The sequence below is a fragment of the Typopeltis vanoorti genome, chromosome 11 (genome assembly GCF_054136105.1).
Source record: "Typopeltis vanoorti isolate ZY-2024b chromosome 11, IOZ_Tvanoo_1.0, whole genome shotgun sequence".
Classification (NCBI taxonomy): Eukaryota; Metazoa; Arthropoda; class Arachnida; order Uropygi; family Thelyphonidae; genus Typopeltis; species Typopeltis vanoorti.
This window is the reverse complement of record NC_143559.1, coordinates 103911424-103932191: the sequence shown is the minus strand read 5'-3', so window position 1 is coordinate 103932191 and position 20768 is coordinate 103911424. Positions and strand designations below refer to the sequence as shown.

At 37.9% G+C, this 20768-nt stretch overlaps 1 protein-coding gene across 1 annotated transcript in view; it reads right to left on the bottom strand.

Annotated features, from left to right (window-relative positions):
• The window catches only part of LOC150101893 (citron Rho-interacting kinase-like), a 594274-nt gene that overhangs the window by 243623 nt on the left and 329883 nt on the right, over positions 1–20768 (bottom strand). The gene's annotated exons all lie outside the window — the stretch shown is intronic.

The following is a 20768-nucleotide window of genomic DNA, read 5'->3' as shown; positions in this document are numbered from 1 at the left end:
AGTTTGTGACTATGTAGTGCAGAATGAATAATTTAATTTTTCTTTAATTCACATTGCATACAAAAATTACAAGCATATAAAAAATATTTAATCTTAAATGAATCACTGAAATCTAACAAAGGATCTTCTGCCATATTATTATTACCCAAGATCCCAAGGAGTCAGACTCATCTAGGAGGTTCTTTTATCAAACACATAGTGTGTTTAAAGCTCACCATACCTTGCTTTAAACACACAAATTCTCTGTAGACACCACACTCTCAGGCAAGGCATTCCAATCATTCACAACTCTGCATGAAAAAAAACTTGCTTCTCACTCCTCTACTCACACCCTCCTTATACAGCTTCCGGGGATACTGACCTCTGGTTCTCCCCTGATCTCTCACTATTTTCTGTAGAACCTCTCCAGCATTGATCCTATAACAACCCCTTAATAACTTGTAGGTCTCAATCATATCTCCCTTCCTCCTCCTGTCCACCAGACCCTGCAAGTTGCATCTTCTCAATCTTTCCTCATACTCGACATTCCAGAAGTCAGAAACTACCTCAGTCAGTCGCCTCTGAACCCTCTCATCTCTTCATTCTTCTGAAAACCAGGTGACCAAATTTGGGCACAACAGTCCATGTGTGGCCTAATCAAAGCTTTATACAATGGAACAAGAATCTCCCTACTTCTACAGGGTGTCCCAAAATTCATGCAAGAAGTAATTTTGATAGAGAACACAGGTTTTTAATTAAAAATTGTAATTTCTTATTGATTCATAAAGTATACAGTATAGGGTTATGCATGGAATAGCATATCGGGTAAATGGCCTCCATGGCTTTGCTGGCACATACACACTCTTTTGTCGAAATTTTCCATGACCGTTTTGCATATATGTGGCTGAATTTTGTTGATACAGCGCTCAATTTCCTCCTTCAAGGCATGGGTGGCCGTGGGCTTGTTGGCATAAACCTTAGACTTCAAAAAACTCCAAAGAAAAAAGTCCAACGGCGTTAAGTCACATGATCTGGGAGGCCAATTCTGATCACTAAAATGGGAAATTACACGACCAGGAAATGATTCATGCAGTAATTGAATTGTTTCTCGGGCTGTATGGCATGTGGCACCGTCTTGTTGAAACCACATGTCGTCCACATCCATATCTTGCAATTTAGGCACAAAAACCTGGATTATCATGTCGCGATAGCGAGCACCATTAACTGTTATTGCCTTACCAGCCGCATTTTCGAAGAAGAATGGACCGATGATGCCTCCAGCCCAAAATCCGCACCAAACAGTGACACGTTGTGGATGCATTTGTTTCTCAACAATCCCTCGTGGATTTTTTGAACCTCAAATGCGACAATTTTGTCCATTAACAAAGCCATCAAGATGAAAACGAGCCTCATCACTGAAGATGATTTTGTTCGAAAAATAAGCATCCACTTGTTGTTGTTCCATAATCCATTCAACGAACTCTCTTCACTGTGTGTGGTCAGTAGGCTTCAGTTCTTGAGTCAATTGTACTTTGTAAGCATAAAGATGCAAATCTTTCGTGAGAATACGCTGTAGAGAGCTTCTCGAAATGTCCAATTCAAGATCATGGTGCCGAATTGATGTTCCTGGACTCTCAGCAACACTCTCACGAACTGCTTCGATGTTTTCTGTTGAACGACTTGTTGAAGGACGGCCAGAGTGTATAAGATCACTAATTGATCCAGTTTCCTTGAATTTTTTAATTAATCTTTTCACAGTTGATGAAGTTAAATCACTATTCCGACCATATTTTGTACGAAAATTGCGAACTGTAGCTGCCAAACCTTCATTATTTTTAAAATATTGCTCAACAATGAAAATGCGTTATTCTTTCGTGTAGCACTCCATTTTTAATAACCCCGAACTGTCAGCTGTCTTTTTTTTCTCGTTGGCAACACTTTACCGCACAAATGGTGCTAAATTTAAATCCTGCGTGAATTTTGGGACAACCTATACAAGTCAGAGTCCTCCGCATCATTCCCAGAAGCCTCTGTGTTGTCTTCACAATTTTGGCTATGTGTCGCCTAAATTTCAGATCCTTATCCACTATCACCCCTAGATCTCTTATTTCCTCCACCTCCAACAATATATCCTCACCAAGCATAAATTCTGCATCCCATTTTTGTTTTCCAAATTTTAAAACCTTACATTTTGCAACATTGAACTCGCATCCCCATTCACGTGCCCAATCAATTTATTCAAGTCTTCTTGTAAGGCCACAATATCCTCTCTACTCTTCATGGTTCGTCCCAACTTTGCTCCATCTGCAAACAACTGAATATCTCCATCCAAATCTTCGCCAATATCATTAATATACAAGTTAAACAGCAATGATCCAAAAACAGACCCCTGAGGCACTAGTGATTTTCCTTTTCCTGGATATTGCTCCCCCATACACAACCAGTCTCCAATCCAATGCACTAATCTAATATCCAACTCCATCCACTCCAGTTTGATTATCAACTTATCATGCAGTAATCTATCAAAATCCTTTGCGAAATCTAAGTATATTACTGTGTATCTTTCTTCTGTGTCCATGGAAGCAGTCACCTTATTGTAATAAGTAAGTAGATTACTAAAACATGACCTCCCTCTAGCAAATCCATGCTGTCCATCAAAGATAATACCATTGTTGTCAACCCAATTCTGGATCCTAGTTCTCACAAGCTTCTCCAACAACTTAACTACAACACCTGACACACAGATAGGCCTATAGTTTGATGCTTGAGGTCTATCACCTCCTTTATGAAGTGGCACAATCTTGCCCTTCACATATTTTTTTAATATGAGTGCAAGACTCATATTAAAAAAATATGTGAAGGCCAGCATCAACTCCCTGGCACATTCCTTCAGAATACATGGTGACATATTATCAAGTCCCACAGCCCTTATTTACATTTAGTTTGCTTAACTCTTCATACACCTCTTGCTCACTTACAGTCAAGTCTCTCTTTCTCAACTACTCTCAATCTCTCCATGAAGTCACATTCACAAGATTGAAAGCAGTTTATGAACTGCTCATTAAATATCTCCACCACACCTTCTGCAACAACTGTCTTTATACCATTTTATCCAATCAACGTCATCCTTCCATAATCATTCTTTCTTTTGCTGGCTACATATCGAAAGAACTCCTTAGGATTCTTTTTTGGCTTCATTAGCTAACTGCTGTTCATACTTCTCTTTAGATCACCAACCAAGTCATCCACCTTGCCTGGTCTTTGTGGTCCTCATGGAATTGGTTATTTCCACTTCTCTTATGCCGCCTCCATAATGCCATTTTTCTTTGTATTGCATGCTTAATCTCTTTATTCATCCATTTCACACCTACCTTATTTAACCTTCTCACCCTTAGAATACATTTAGACATTGCATCTACTAGATAGTTTTTGAAAATCCCCCAAGCTGCATTGATCTCTTTTCCAGAATTCATAATCCCCCCCCCCCCTTTAGTTCCACATATACCCTTTTCTTACAGAGGTCCTCACACTGCTGGCAACCACCCAGGTAATCACCTCATGGTCACTCTTACCAATTGGTGGGAGATTTCACACATCATTTATAATTACATCCTCTGATGAGATGACCAAATCCAAGACCCTCAAATCCTTGTGTGCCCACCTCAAAAACTAAAGAAACTCATTTTCTTTACTTCCAGTTGCTATCTCATCATTCCAGTCTATATTGGCATAATTAAAATCGCCCATAATGATCACTCTTTTATTATTTGCTTGGCTAATTTGATTATACATTTCATAATCACTATCATCAACATTTCCTGGTCTATAACAACATCCAACGAAATATTTCATTCCCTTCACCTCTATCTCACACCATACTACCTCAAAACTACTAGCACTATTTCCCTCTTGCATCTCGACTTTGTATGGACATAACTTTCTTTCTCTATCATCAATAGCACTTTCCCTCCATTTTTTTTTTACCCCTTCTATCCTCACAAAACACATCATATCCTTCCATCTCTATTCCTGTCAGGATGTTGTCCTCATCTAACCATGTCTCACTTATTCCAACAATTTCCCTTTCTGCTTATTCATTTTAGAACCCTTTTCAATTCCAACTGTTTCCTCTTGATCCCAGGTCATCCCATTCCTTTCCACACATGCTCTCACATCCTCTTGGAGCATCCACTTTTCTCACGCTGTGTACCCCTGTTCACTGAGCCTCCCCGTTTCCCTGTTCATCTTGCACACCCATTCTCTCATTTTCCATACTCATGCCACTTACTTCCTCATTCATAACCACGTCTTCAATCTCTCCTGTCGTACTTTCCTGCTTTTCTACATCACTTCCCACTTGATCTGATCCATTCTCTACTTTCCAGCAACAGTCTTTCCAAATGACTCGCACTATAACCACTCAAATGCAGTCCATCGCTCCCATTCAGTTCACTTCGTCCTTCAAACTCATTTCACACATTAACAAATTGTACTCCCCCCCCCCCTCTCCTCACACATTTCAGCAAACATACCCATTCATAATCCTTGCTCTCCGTCTCATCTCACCACAGTCATACCTAGGCAACAGGCTTACTACCCTTCCTGTCACACTATTCTCTTTTATCCTTCTAAGCAGTCTCCTGATATCCATTCTGATGTGCTCTTTGTCCTCTGTCAAGTCATTCGTACCCATTAAAACCATCAACTCCTTTGCTCCCTCCCTCCTCATATCCAATGCCTCAATCACTCTACTCATTTCACCGCCTGGAAAACATACCTTGTGCATCCTATCATCCAGCACGCCTTTAATAATAGAGTCACCATACAACGCCACTCACTCGTCTTTCGTACCTACTTGATTTTTTAAAATTGTTTTCACCTGAATTTTCTTAATTTCACTCTGCATCCAACCCAATTCATCTTTTGAATCTTGCATCGCATTCTCTCTATCATTCAATCTTTCTAATTTTTGAACTCTCGACTCCTGCTTCACACTTTCACTCTCATTCATATTTATGTACTTTTGGTCCATGCGTCCAACTTTCGCTTTCATTCATTCTTTCCATTTTTCCTCACTTTCGATCCTTTCGTCACGCTATTTCCGGTTTCTTTCATTCTCTCAATTTTGTTTCCTTCCAACACATTCGCCTCGCTTTCATTCTTTTTACCATCCGTATGGTTTTTAAATCACTCATTTTCTTTTTTCAATGCTTTCTTAACAATTTTTCACCTTTCTTTCACACCATGCTTCTCTTTCGAATGACCACTCATTCTTCCCGCGACACTCTCGCTACTAACACCTTTTGTTATGAAATTCATATTAGCACTCATCAATTCCTTGTTCAGCTCACGCTTCGCACACAGCCTCCTTCCATCATCCCCAAACCATCTATGCAATCAAAAGAATATACAGGGTGTTCGGGATAAATTTGACATATTTATAATTAATTATATTTTTCCGTAAGTTACATGTATTAACACACACTTCTCTTCATTTAAAAGTTTGGACCCTTCTTCACTCATATACAAGATGTCAAAAAGGATGGATAGCTGGAACCCACCTGAATCATGGAAGAGAATAACTTGTATCATGATGATTCGTGCCCGCGATCAAAATAAGGATATTACGACTGCTGCCCAATGCTCCCTGAATTCAGTAAAAACAATCAGGCATGAACTAGAGACTTGCAATGGTGACTACGAGGATGTAGCAAGAAGAAAGATCCCTAGCAGACGATCTGATTGCGTTCGTACAGCAGAATTCCTCGCAAATCTGCAGGAACAGGTGTTGAAGAACCCTGGCATTGGAATTCGGGCTTTGTTCGTGGAGTTGCTAACTGTAGTCAAGCCCTGGATAACAAGGGTAGCCAATGGTAGGCCGTATGTATGGCAGCAGGATTCGGCCCCTTGCCACACCTCTGGGAAAAGTCAAAAATGGTTGTCTGAAAATTTCTACGACTTCACCAGTCCAAATGTTTGGCCTCCAAACTCCCCAGACCTTAACCCCATGGATTATTTTGTATGGGGCGCAGTTGAAAAAGACACCAATCGCACTTCCAGTAATACAAAAGCCCAGTTAATGGATAAAATTAAAACAGTTTTTGCGGCCCTTCCCAGGGAGACTGTAGCATCAGCTTGTTCGAGGTTCCGAAGCAGAATTGAAGCTGTGATCGATGCTAATGGTGGTTATTTTGAGTAAATCTTGTTCATAGTATTGTAATTAACTCTGCCTGTAATGTTTTTTTGTCAATTCATTAAATTTAATAGATACAAAGAAGATTTTCTTTTTCCTTACGAAACTGTCAAATTTATCCCGAACACCCTGTATATAGCACACCTCACACTTCACAAAAAGACTGAAGTGTTTAAAATCATGTACTGAAAAAGCTGCCGCCATCTTTCCTCTGCTGGTTACAACTCTAAGAGCCCATAAGAACAAATTTGTAATCAAGTTTAAGCAAAACATTCCACACACTAATAACACTAGTAGTGCACAACTTTTATAGCACCTCTTACTCAAACAATCACTCATATACAATTATTTCAAGAATAACTTATCTGCCGGAGCACTTCTTACACACCGCCGCTAATGTTGCCTCATGAGCGGCGTCAACCAGTCCATATCTAATATGAGATTCTCTGTCCATTTTTTGTTGTTGGGAAAAGATTTAACCATACTATATTATCAAGAGTGCAACTAGTTTCTTCAAAAAAACTTAACTGTAGACCTATTTGGTAGAAAACTGACCATAACTGAAACAGACAATCAATTCAGATAATGAACAAAAAATATGCCTCCAATGAAAATATCCCAAAGAAAAGTAATAGTACCACTGTAGATGCTTCATATTTTCTGGAAAAGTGATTGAAGTTATGGAAAAGTTGGATAGGGCTTGAATTCATGAATAGATATCAGGTGCATTTCCATGACTTCACAGCATGCAACAGTTGCTTAAGATAAAAATCTGGATCCAAATCCTGTGCAATGGAATATATTCAATTAGATCATTTCCAGATATTTTAATTTTTCTACTTAAATCTGTCTTAAATAAGATTGTCTCAATCATATCACCCCCTTTTATGCCTATCAACCAATTTCTGCGGCCCACAAATCTTCAACCAGTTCTCATAAGGTTCATTCCATAGTCCTGCTATTATCTTGGTCACCCATCTCTGGATCCTCTCCACCTCCTTCCCATCAAGAAGAAACCCTGGCGCCCATATCTGGGAACAGTAATCTAGATGGGGTCTTATCAAGGCTCTATACAGAGGAACAATAACCTGTTTGTCTCTACTCGTTAAAGTGTTTTTCAGCAACAAAGTGATTTGATGAGCTGATTTTGCCACTTTTGTGATGTGTCCCCTAAACTTCAACTCCATATCCACCAACACTCCCAAATCCCTGGCCTCATCAATCTCCTGGAGTACAGTTCCACCAATGTGATATACGGCTGCTAATCTTTTCACCGCAAAATGCAAAACCTTACATTTTTCCACATTAAATTGACATCCATTTTCCCTAGCCCAGTCCTCCAAACTATCCAAATCATCCTGCGCACTCACAATTGCTCTACCCAACTTTGCATCATCAGCAAACAAGTGAACACTTCCTCTCAGATCCTTTCCTATATCGTTAATGAACAAATTGAAAAGTAGTGGTCCAAGAACAGAATCGTGCGGCACACCACTCGTCACAGGCAGTCTTTTGGACTCTACTCCTGAATAAACCACTCTCTAATATCTCTCCATCAACCACCCTCCTATCCATCTCACCAACCCTATATCCATTCTCATATGCTGCAGTTTACTGATTAGAATTCCATGTGGTATCGTATCAAAGACTTTAGCAAGGTCCAGTAGAATTACTGTAAACCCATTACCCTTATCCAGTTCAGCCGTCACTATGTTATAGAACATGAGCAAGTTACTGAGGCATGATCTATCCTTCACAAAACCATGCTGTTCCCCATACAGTATCCCATCTTATATTTTCCTCGACTATTTTCTCCAAGAACTTGACAACAGTTCCTGATATGCTGATCGGCCGATAATTTTCAACAGCAGTCTTGGAACCCCCTTTATGCAGTGGAACTATTTATCCCTCTTTTTCCACCCCCTTGGGACTAACCCAGACCCGAGACTCAAATTAAACAAAATGGTCAAAGGCACTGACAATTCTTTAGCCGCTTATCATAATAGCTATAAAAAGAGGAAACTCACATAAAAATCTTATTGCAAAATTCTTCAGTACAGGACATAAAAACTTCATTGTAAAATTTTTACTTAAGTGTCACAGGTATCTTCAGTACAGGATTATAGAACAGCAATTAAACAATAACACACAATTCTAAAAAGCATGTTTGTTTAAATTGTTTTATAATCCTCTATTGAAAATCCTGATACTTAAGCAAAAATTTTACAATAAATAAGTTTTATGAAAGTTTCTCCATTTTTATAGTTATCTGATCTCTATGGAATCAAAGGACTCATCATGGAAGGTCTATACTCGCTTATGCCAAAAGATCATTGAACCATACTTTGAATCCCTTCACAGTTTCTGCACTCTCCTTACTTTCAGAAAATGCATTTCAATGACCAATCACTCTCCATGCAAAGAACCTTCTTACTCCCTTGCTCACACCCTCCTTATATAGCTTCCATGGATGGCCTATAGTTCTACCCCTTACCACCCTCTAATCCAGAGTTTCTCAAACTGTGTTCTGTGGAAAGTGAATAAGTGTTCTGTGAAAAATTATCAAAATTAATATGAGCCTGGAATGCTTTTAAATGCTGCTACAAGTTCAAACATGTTTCAAAATCAGGTGCTCCTCATTTTGCATGTGGACTGTGCTATTAAGGCAAGCATGTGCTGGCCTTGACTCAGCTGCCAGTGGTTGTCGGCACCTCCAAGCACAAGTGAACTATGGAGATATCTATTCTAGTAAACCTGTGGTCACAAACAAGGTCAATGAGATGCAATGCGACCCAGCATGCCTGTAGTGTGCGGCGTCGCATTTTTGCGATGCAATACTGCCTGCTTCAGTGATAGTGTGTGCTTAGCTTTACATTGAATATGAGACCAAAGATACTCAACTCTAACCAAGATGTTCTGTTAAAATTTCAGGATTTGTGAAGTGTTCTGTCGTAGGAAAAATTTGGGAACGCTGCTCTAATCTATGAAATATCTTTTCCACATTAATCTAGTATCAACCCCTTACCAACTTATGTCTCAATCATATTCCCTCTTCTATTCACAAGGCTCTAAGTTGCATTATCTCAATCTCTCATCGCATATGAAATTTCAGACTTGACACTAACTGAGTAAACCTTATCTGGACCTTCTCCAATACATCCTCATATCCCTGAAAATTAGGTGACCAAATGGGACGTTCTTAAAATTTTAGCAATATGAGTCCCTAAACTTCAAGTCTGTCCACCATCACTCCTAGATATCTCATCTCTCCAACCTCTTTCAAAATTTCTCCATTAATTGTATACTCTACATCCCAACCATGCCTACCAAATTTCAAGACTTTGCAACATTAAATTGACAGTTCCAATCATTTCTGCACTCGCATAGTTTATTCAGATCTGCTCTACTTCTCATAGCCCTTCCCAACTTTACCTCATCAGCAAACAGCTGCACATCTCCAGTTAAGCCGATCCCAATGACATTAACATACAAGTTAAAAATGATCCCAAAACAAATCCCTGCAGCATTCTACTAGTGTTCCTCCTCTTTTGAGATATCACTCCTCCATATACCACCTTTGATACCTGTCTGACAGCCAATCAGCTATCCAAACTTACTAGACTATCAAAGGCCTTTGAAAATCCCATTACACTGTCATGTATGCATCATCTTTATCGAGTGAGTTTGTTACCCTGTTGTAATACATAAGCAGATTGCTGAAACATGACCTCCCCTAACAAATCCATGTTGACCATCATAAAGAATACTGCTATGAGCAACCCAATTCTGAATCTTAACCCTCACCAATTTTTCTAATGCCTTAACAACCCCAGAATGCAGACAGGTCTATAATTTGTCACCTTAATCTAACCCCCACCTCCCTTTGTAAAGTGGAATAATTTTTCCCTCCTTCCATTCCTTTGGGAGTTGCTCTGTTGCAAGACTTGCTAAATAGTTGTGCCAAAGGTACCATTAATTCTGAAGGGCATTTCCTCAAGAAATGTGGCTGGCCGCGTGGTTAGCGTATCCGCTTTCCAGCCAAATGGCTGTGGGCATGGATGTTTGCGATTGTCTGTGAAAATAGTGGTGGTCGGCAGTAGATGGTGCTGATGTAGATGATGAAGGTAGTTGCAGTTGATAGAGTCTTGGAGATGGAGAACTGTAGAGCAGGTGCCCTCCCTCGATGAGTCTTTGGACTCCCTGGAGGTGTTATGTAATAATAATAATAATATACTCTCAAATCCTACTGTCTTATTATCAAGTTTACTGCATCCTCATACTTCCTGCTCATTCACCATTAGTCCCTCCTCTGCTAAACATTCAACACTACTTCTCATGTTGCTTTTATGAGGATGAAATAAACTGATCATTAAATAATTTAACCATATCCTCCACATTGTTTACCAATATGTCAGTGTAATCAACTAACATCATCCTCCCATAGTGATTTTTCCTTCTACTTGCCACATATCCAAAGAAACTCATTAGCATTTTTCTTAGCTTGATTAGCTAATTTTTTTTTGCAGCCTTTACCAACCAAGTTACCTTCCTGGCCTATTCTTTGTGCAACTGATCATTACTAACATTTATATTGTGTTACCTTCATAGGATCTTCCAGATTTCATGCTTAATCTCTTCATCCATTTTACTCTTACCTTTTCACCTTTAGAATACACTCACGCACTGCTGCTGTTAAATAGCTTGATCAATGCTCACACGATGTTTATATCCTTCCCACTCAACTCTTTTTTTCCCCATACTATAGCTCCCAGCTGTCTCCTAAGCCATCCATAATCACCTGCCTTGTAGTTCCACATATATCCCTTCTTTATATAAGTTCTCATATGACTGGTTGCTGCAACCCATGTGATTACTTCATGGTCACTCTCCCCAACTAGGGAAAGATTAGACATTCCATTCACATCCACTGATGCTAAAACCAGATCTAAGAATTCTTAACCCTCATGTGCCCTCCATTATGTACTGAATAAGACGGTTGTCCCTTAAGAACTCAAAAAATTTATTCTCCTTATTTCCTGATGCTATCTCTTCATTCCAATCAACATTGCCATAGTTGAAATCACCCATAATGATCACCCTTACCCTTTGCTTGATCATTCAGCCAAGCTGCCTATACATTTCTTTATCTCCACCATTCACATTCCCTGACCTGTAGCAACACCTCACCAAACATCTCATTCTATCCACCTCCACTTCACATCATACTGCTTCAAAATCACTGCCACTTTTTTTCTCCTTGAATCTCAACCTTGCATGGACATAATTCCCCTGCTATCATCCAGAGTTGTGGAATCTGACTCAGTACATTTTTACCAACTCCAACTCAATGAATTTAAATTGTAATAGGGTATGTAAGTTCTGTTCGCTACAACTTGGTATTAACTAGCTCTACCTACTCACTGATGAGACCTCAATAAAGGTTGAAACCGGTCTGGGTAGTGATCTTCTCTTATAATGTAGAACAGTAATACAGCTCCTAGGAGCTGGGTTTCACATTATGAGTAAATACCAAGAACAGTGATCGGAGCTTGCTCCGCCCTTACTATGAGTTGCCCCATGTTGCACTACCATATGGACTATCCAGGTATTTGCTTACGCTTGGACTCGACGAACTTTATATAGTTTCTGTATTCGGCATGAAACTCTGAGTTTCTTATTCGACTATGAAACAATATGGGATGTAATATCCCTTAACTTAAATAATACATTAAAATTTCCTATTTTAGAGACAGTAATTTGATTAACCTATTTTTTTTCAGATTATATTTTATTAATATATCAGGATATATTAATTTCAAGTTCTTTGCAAATTTCAAAATAAAACATTTTATGATAATTTATATCATAAAATGTGCAACTTTTATGATATAAATTATATTATATTAGTAGTTACTGAATGTTTGTAATTTCTTTAATAAATGAAATAAAAAAGCCACAATGGCATAGCTATAGCTTTTAAACACAAACTTGAACAGGTTAAAGTTCTAAAAAATAGCCTGATAATTCACATTGGCAGTGATGAAGTGTATCACTGCCAATGTATGTTGTGTATGTTGAGTTTAAGTTTTTTCAATCGATATAGGAAATAAATAATTTGTATATTTATTATTTCTTATATTGATATATAAATAAAGTAGAGTCTGAGTCAAAGCTACCATAAATTGAGGAGTCAAAGGCAGAATCTGAGTAAGGGTTTTTTTATGTACAGACACCAGAGCCCTGGTATCATCAGCACTCCTCCTCTCTTTTTTTTTTTTGCCTTTATCTTCACGAAAAACATCTTATCCCTCCATTTCTATTCCCATCAAGATGTCATTCTCATTCAAACAAGTTTCACTTATTCCAACTATTTTTAGGCACAAAATCAATCAATGCAACTTCATCTCCCTTATTGCTGACACTTCTAGCATTCATAAATAAACATAATTCATTTCTTGGTCAATAGCCAGTCCAACTGATGCTGTTTCCCATCTTGATTTCTCCTCACCTGCTCATCTTGTATCTCACATAGCATCCCAGAATCAACCTTCCCTTCCCCTCCATGTATTCCTGGCCATTCCATTCCTATGCTGACCATACACATGTGCATTAATAACCACTTCCAGAATCCGCTCTCCTTGCACCATGTCCCCCTGACCTCCCTAGCCCACTGTTTTCCTGTTGTCACATTCTCTTCTCCATCCACATCAGTCTTACCTAGTCCATGCTCCTGTTCAGTCACATCATCTTTGACGTCCACTGATACCTTGTTTGCATCATTCATTACACTTCCTTTCAGCAGCAACCTTCAGGAGGACTCACTCCCAAACCATTTAGATGCAGTCCATCGCTCTTTTACAGCTCCATTCATCCCTCAAACTCGTGCCACACTTTCACAAACTGCACTCATTTCTACTACCATTCCGTTCGAGATCTTTCCTCTCTGTGGCATCTCATTATTGTCACACCTTGGCAACACACAAACTACCCTTCCTACCACACTGTTGTCTTTCCTCCTGACTAATCTGCTGAAATTCAATCTCATGATCTTCCTATGCTCAACCAAATCATTCATCTCAACTACAACCACTAACTCCCTTGCATGCTTACTTCTCATATATATATAGTGCCTCAACCATCCTGTTCATTCTCCCTCCTGGAAAACATACCTTGGGCACGCTCTCATACACCACACCTTTTATAACAATCTCCATATAGTGCTATTCTCAAATCATTCGGTGTCTCTTTTTCTCTACTATCTTTCTTTTTATTTCTTTCTTTTTATTCTTCTGAACTCTTCCATTCATATATACCTAATTTCATCCTGTACATGCTTCATATCATCCATCTTAAAATTTTCAACTCTTGCATTCCAGCAATCACTCCCGCTATTTCTTGTAAGTCTAACTTCTGTTTCCACAGTGACATCAGCTCTTACTTCATCAGTCAGGCATGCTTCTGTAATTATGTCCACTTTTCCTTTCTTAATTTAAAAAATTATTTTTAATTATTTCTGTATTCATAATCACATCCTCCCTACTCATATTCTCACACTCACTCTTCTGGCTATCATTCTTAGTCTTACATCCATCACTGCCTTTCACCTGGTATTCTTCACTTCCCGTTCGAGACTTTCATTCAAATCACTGCAATCCATTAACATATCACACTTTCTACAGACCCCCCACTCTCTCGCTTCTCTTCTTTAATCTCTCAAATGCATCTGCCACATTCACACATATTACATTCTCAGCTACGAACCATCTTGGTAAAATCAACACACTCCACTTTCGTGCCATGCATTTGGGTGTCTTTGCTCTTATCGCCATTGTTAACTGTTATTCTGAAAAATGCTTCAAATTGATTAATTTTATTAAATTATTTAATTATTAAAATTAAAAGAGCAAGAAAGTGAAGATTGTCAGTCTCCTGCCTCAGTATGGTAGGACAGAACTGAGAAGGGCCATGTTTGTTGATGAGAGAAGATTCCAGGAGGAATGGTGTGCAGTTTATTGATGTATAGAGCAAGTTTGATGGATGAAAAGACTTGTACAGGGTGTTCGGGATAAATTTGACATATTTATAATTAATTATATTTTTCCGTAAGTTACATGTATTAACACACACTTCTCTTCATTTAAAAGTTTGGACCCTTCTTCATTCATATACAAGATGTCAGAAAGGATGGATAGCTGGAACCCACCTGAATCATGGAAGAGAATAACTTGTATCATGATGATTCGTGCCCGCCATCAAAATAAGGATATTACGACTGCTGCCCAATGCTCCCTGAATACAGTAAAAACAATCAGGCATGAACTAGAGACTTGCAATGGTGACTACGAGGATGTAGCAAGAAGAAAGATCCCTAGCAGACGATCTGATTGCGTTCGTACAGCAGAATTCCTCGCAAATCTGCAGGAACAGGTGTTGAAGAACCCTGGCATTGGAATTCGGGCTTTGTTCGTGGAGTTGCTAACTGTAGTCAAGCCCTGGATAACAAGGGTAGCCAATGGTAGGCCGTATGTATGACAGCAGGATTCGGCCCCTTGCCACACCTCTGGGAAAAGTCAAAAATGGTTGTCTGAAAATTTCTACGACTTCACCAGTCCAAATGTTTGGCCTCCAAACTCCCCAGACCTTAACCCCATGGATTATTTTGTATGGGGCGCAGTTGAAAAAGACACCAATCGCACTTCCAGTAATACAAAAGCCCAGTTAATGGATAAAATTAAAACAGTTTTTGCGGCCCTTCCCAGGGAGACTGTAGCATCAGCTTGTTCGAGGTTCCGAAGCAGAATTGAAGCTGTGATCGATGCTAATGGTGGTTATTTTGAGTAAATCTTGTTGATAGTATTGTAATTAACTCTGCCTGTAATGTTTTTTTGTCAATTCATTAAATTTAATAGATACAAAGAAGATTTTCTTTTTCCTTACGAAACTGTCAAATTTATCCCGAACACCCTGTATATGCCTGATGGACTACATTTGAATAGTTTTGGAGTTAGATGTTTGGAGAAAGTGTTTACTGAGAATGTGGTAGTGCAAAACCAGGAAAACTAGATATATTAGAGAGGATGAAATCTAGCATGTGTCGGCCATCTCTGCGATAAACGAGTATGGGTACAGTAATGATTGTGCAACGCTGAATGGGATTTCACAGGTCTGCAACTTAAATGAGTTGGTATTGATATTACACAAGGATAACTATGGGTACAAAGGGACAGTGAAATGAGTGTACATGAATGCAAGAAGTATGGGGATAAGGGTGAGGAGTTTTTGGCATTGGTAAGCTCAACTTGGCCAAAAATTATAGGTATCAGTGAGACCTGGTTAACTGAAAGTGATAGCTACAGTACTGGAATGGAAAAGTATTGTTTCTTTTAGTGTTACACAGTAATCAGCATTCATTTTAGTAAAATTATAGAGACTACAACCATATTAGGAATAATTACTTTAATTTCCTGATACACCACACTCAATCACAACAAAACAAGACTACAATTATGCTAATTTTACACTAAAACTATAATATATCACCAATTATTAAAACTTTTTTTTTCTGTTTCATAGACTATGTCACAGGCAATTGAGCTGTTTGCCCTCTAATGGTAAATTCACAAACACCTGTGCCACAGGTGAATTTAAAACCATGGCCTATAGGCTGAGAAGATCAGAGATATATTTTTACAACTCATGGAATGCCAATCATTATATTAATAGCAAAAAAAAGTGCTTATTTATGGAATGAGATGGGAAAATACTCAGAAATTGTAACATTTTTGTTGGGGAAAATCTCATTTTAGCAATCTGCAGTCAACTCCCACTACAGAAAAGTGCTATAGCAAATTCAGTTGCTATTAGAAACTACCAGCCAAAGCTTCCAACACTAATACTAAATGAAATTCACTAAACTACTCCTTCCTTTTCTTCCTATAAGTTTATTAAAGTGATAGCCTTTTTTTTTAAAAAAAAAAAAGGAAAGAGTGAAGTAAAGAAATTGCTAAAGAAGAGAATATGAAAAGAAAACTAAAGAAAGTCATTTACTGATATTTTTACTTCTTAGTGTAATAATGTTTTAGAACAAGAACACGTTAAGCATATAAAAAAAATAAATAAAATGTATATGATAAGTTTTATACAGCTAATATCTTAACACAGTTGAAACATGTAAATTTCATTAAATAACAAAGCTCATTCAAATACTAGATAAATGTGTAAAAAATTACTGAATACTGAAAATTTCTACATGCACCAACATCTGTATGTTGCATGTAAGTATGCTGTATCATCCTCAAAAAAGAACTAGGTACACTGTACAGGAAAGTAACTGTCCAATAAGTAATAATATGAAGTACAAAGAGAAGCAATAATTAAAAGAAGGATGACAATAAAGGAACTACAATAGAGTCCCATCTGGAATTTGCTTAAATAATATTGCAAACAAGAATGGCCTTAGAGAAGTATGAGGCACCATTTTAAAAATTTTAAAAATGTTTTTTGATTACTCCCATACCTTATGTCACATAAAATTACATAATTAATTTTTCAATAATATAAATATAATATAAAAATAAAGGAAGTTTTAAACAAAATATGTCTCTTGGTGTTCCAACCTGCTTAGTTCGAACTATTTGCACCAAAGGTTTAATTCATTATTATTTATGGCATCTCTAAGAAGTCCAACGACTCATCACAGGAGAACCAAATCAACCATCATACATACAAATCCTATCATATCTCTCCTTGAATCCATTCACCACTAGGGAACCTGCAACCAATTCTGGCAATCCATTCCACTCACTCACCCCTCTCCATACAAAAAACCTAGACTGTACATCCCTACTAACCACACTCTTACACAACTTCCACGGATGGCCTCTACTTCTCTATTTGTCATATACTGAAAATTTTCACTTGCATCAATTCTATAAAATCCCTTTAATATCTTAAGTTTCTATCATGTACCCTCTTTTTGCCAATCAACTAAACTTTGTAACCCTAAAACCTTCACCCTATCCTCATACAGAATATTCCACAAAACATCATGGTAACTTGGCTCTGAATCTTTTCAACCAGTTTTTCAACCCCAAGAAACAGGTTTGGGTTTCTTGGGGTTGAAAACCATTTTACGGTTTTCAACCCCAAGAAACCCAAACCTGTGTGCAGTAGTCAAGATGTAGTCGAATCATAGCCTTATAAAGAGGGATAATAACTTCCTTATTTTTATTCAGCAGCATGTTTTCAACATACAAGTAATTCGTTGAGCTACTTTACCAACTTTTGCAACATGCCCTCTGAACTTTAATTTTGTCCACCATTATTCCCAAGTCTCAATTTCCTGCAATCCAATACCATCAAAATGCCACATGCAGCCTTTTTAACCCAAAGTGCATAACCTTACATTTTTCAACATGAAATTGACAATCATTATTCTTTGCCCACAATGACAGTTTATTTAAATCATCCTACATCACCTTTATCTATATTACCTTTATCAAGGAAGTATAATAGTGGCCCTAATACCAAACTCCGAGGTACTCCACTAGTCGCCATCATTCTCCTAGATTACACTACACTATATAGTACTCTCTGGTGTCTAGTGCCCCCATCCATCCCCACCAGCCTCATTTCCATTCTCTCCAGTTTTTGTAATAGTTTTCCCCATGTGGTATTCTGTCAAATGCCTTGGCAAAGTCAAGCAGTATCATGGTGTAGTCATTATCTTTATCCAATTCTGCTGTCACTTTATTATGAAATGTGAATAAGTTACTAAGACAGGACCTACCCGTTAAAAAGCCATGCTGCCCTATAAGAGTATCACATCCCTATCCACCCACTGTTGTATTTTACCTTTCACCAACTTTTCAAATACTTTAACAATCACTTCTGATATGAAAAGAAAACTAAAAAAAGTCATTTACTGATATTTTTACTTCCTAGCATAATGATCGACAGATATCAAAAATATTAATGTTTTAGAACAAGAAAACGTTAAGCATATAACACAGTTTATAAAGCATAAATGTATTGTGAAGTATACAAAAAAAATAAGTAAAATATATATGATAAGTTTTATATAAACAAATATAAAAAAGTTTTATACAGCAAATATCTTAACTGGTCTGCAGTTTGCTACTTCTGTCTTGGAGCCAATTTCACGCAATGGTAATTGCATAATTACCACTGCATAAGGAAAGAGTAAACTCTCTTTCTGCTACCTTGGAACCCAGCTAGAGATGATTTGTCAATACCAATTCTCTTGCACATTGATGTAGTACATGGGCTGATATACCAACCTGATTGATATATTTTATATGTGCCATGTTCGCATTTATATTTTTAATATGCTGAATACCTCCTTTTCATCTATCTCAATGTTGATATGCATCTCTGCAACATTTCTTTTGGTCAGTCCAGTCACCTTCCTACCATGAGCATTATTTAAAGTCATTCTATCATAGTCATTTTTCCCCTTACTTGCTACGTAACGAAAAAACTCTTTTTGGGTTTACTTTGGCCAGTTTGACTAATTCTTTCTCATAGTCTGATTTGGTCTTCCTTACCATAATAAGTCAAACTTCTTGCTTGCACTTTGTACTTCTCATGAATATGCTGATCACTTTTTCTTTATATTTTCCCCATAATGTTTTCCTTTTTGCAGCTCTTGCTTTATACCCCTACTCATCCACTCAATTCCAACTTGGTTTATCCTCCTGACCTTGGGTAAGCAGTCCGATACTGGTACCCTCAAGCAATCTCTGACCACTTGCCACGCACTAGACATTCTTCCCTTGGAGCTTCTCAAGCCATGGCACTGTTGCAAGATGACTCCAAAGTCTCTCATAATCACTAGCCTCATAATTGAACATAAATCCCTTCTTGACAGAGAGCACATTTTGGCAATTTCCAGAAAAAGACAGCATGATCACTCTCCCCAACTGGAGGCAGAGTGTCTACCTTAGTTATGGATACATCTTTTGATGCTATTATCAGATCCAATGCCCTCAAACTCCTTGTCCCCTCTATAGCATGTTTCATGTAATTATCCATTAGCAACTGTATAAATCTCACTTCCATCTTGCTATGCCCCTTTCCCCCCTTCAATCAATGTCTCCATAATAATTCTTTGGCCTAGCCACATTGTGCTCATTTGCCGATACATGGTATCTACATCTTCCTGGGATCCCCTGGTCTACATCAGCACCCAACAATTTCATCATCATCATACGTATCAAGGATTTAGGCCTAGCATGGCCTGTTCCGGCCTTAGAAGTCATCGTTGAATCGTTTAAGAGGACGTCCTGGTTTTCTTTTTCCTAGTGGCTTGTAACCCAACAATTTAATAGGACAAATAGGACAACAGGACAAAATAAATTGTTGGGGGGGGAAACCCAACAATTTATTTTGTCCTATTTGCCTCTATCTCACACCAAAGAGCCTCAAATGATCTCCCTCAGACTCAATATCATCTTTAACTTCTAATTTTGTTGGTTGTCATTTTGTAGCTATCATCAGCAATACCAACCTCCTAGCCTGTTCCTTCTATATTCCCTGAAAATATAATACCCTGTACTCATACCCTGAATACTCTACATATAACTGCCTAGAAAGGCACCTGTTTATATCAGACCAAAATATGGTATGAGCATAAATTTAAGGAGGCTTTGTCCTGTGAAATTCTAATCAACCACCCTAATCTTACCAATGATGGATGTCTAACAATCCCATAAATATGAATGGCACATATTCTACCCACTTAACCTTTTGGTCTAAGAGTTAATTATAATTAGGACTGTAAGCAATCCAGGAACATAACTCTAACATAACATACTTGTTAAATTATGGATTAGGCCACCACCTTTGTGTATTAAACCTATTTATATGAATTTGTTCTCTGATGTTATAAATAGAATACAGCTTTGATGTTTTCTTCTTCATTAGAGGTCAGGCAAGTAGAATGCCGATTGTTCAAATCATTATCACTTTGACTTAATGTTAGAAATGTAATGTAGCTTGTCTTTGTGTGTGTGTGTGTGTATGTATGTATATATATATATATATATATATATATATATACTCCAGATGACCTTAATATGAAGGTCAAAATGTCAGGAAATTAAAGTAATTATTCCTAATATAGTTGTAATCTACATAATTTTACTAAAATGAATGCTGATTACTGTGTAACACTAAAAGAAACAATACCTTTTACATTCCATTACTGTAGCTATCACTTTCAGTCAACCAGGTCTCACTGATACCTATAATTTTTGGCCAAGTTAACCTTACCAATGCCAAAAAACTCTTCACCCTTATTCTTCTTGCATTCATGCACGCTCATTTCAATGTCCCTTTGTACCCATAGTTATCCTTGTGTAATATCAATACCAACTCATTTAAGTTGCAGACCTGTGAAATCCCATTCAGCGTTGCACAATCATTACTGTACCCATACTCATTTATCGCAGAGATGGCCGACACATGCTAGATTTCATCCTCTCTAATTTCCTTGGTCCTCTCTAATATCTCCACTTTCAGTCAACCAGGTCTCACTGATACCTATAATTTTTGGCCAAGTTAACCTTACCAATGC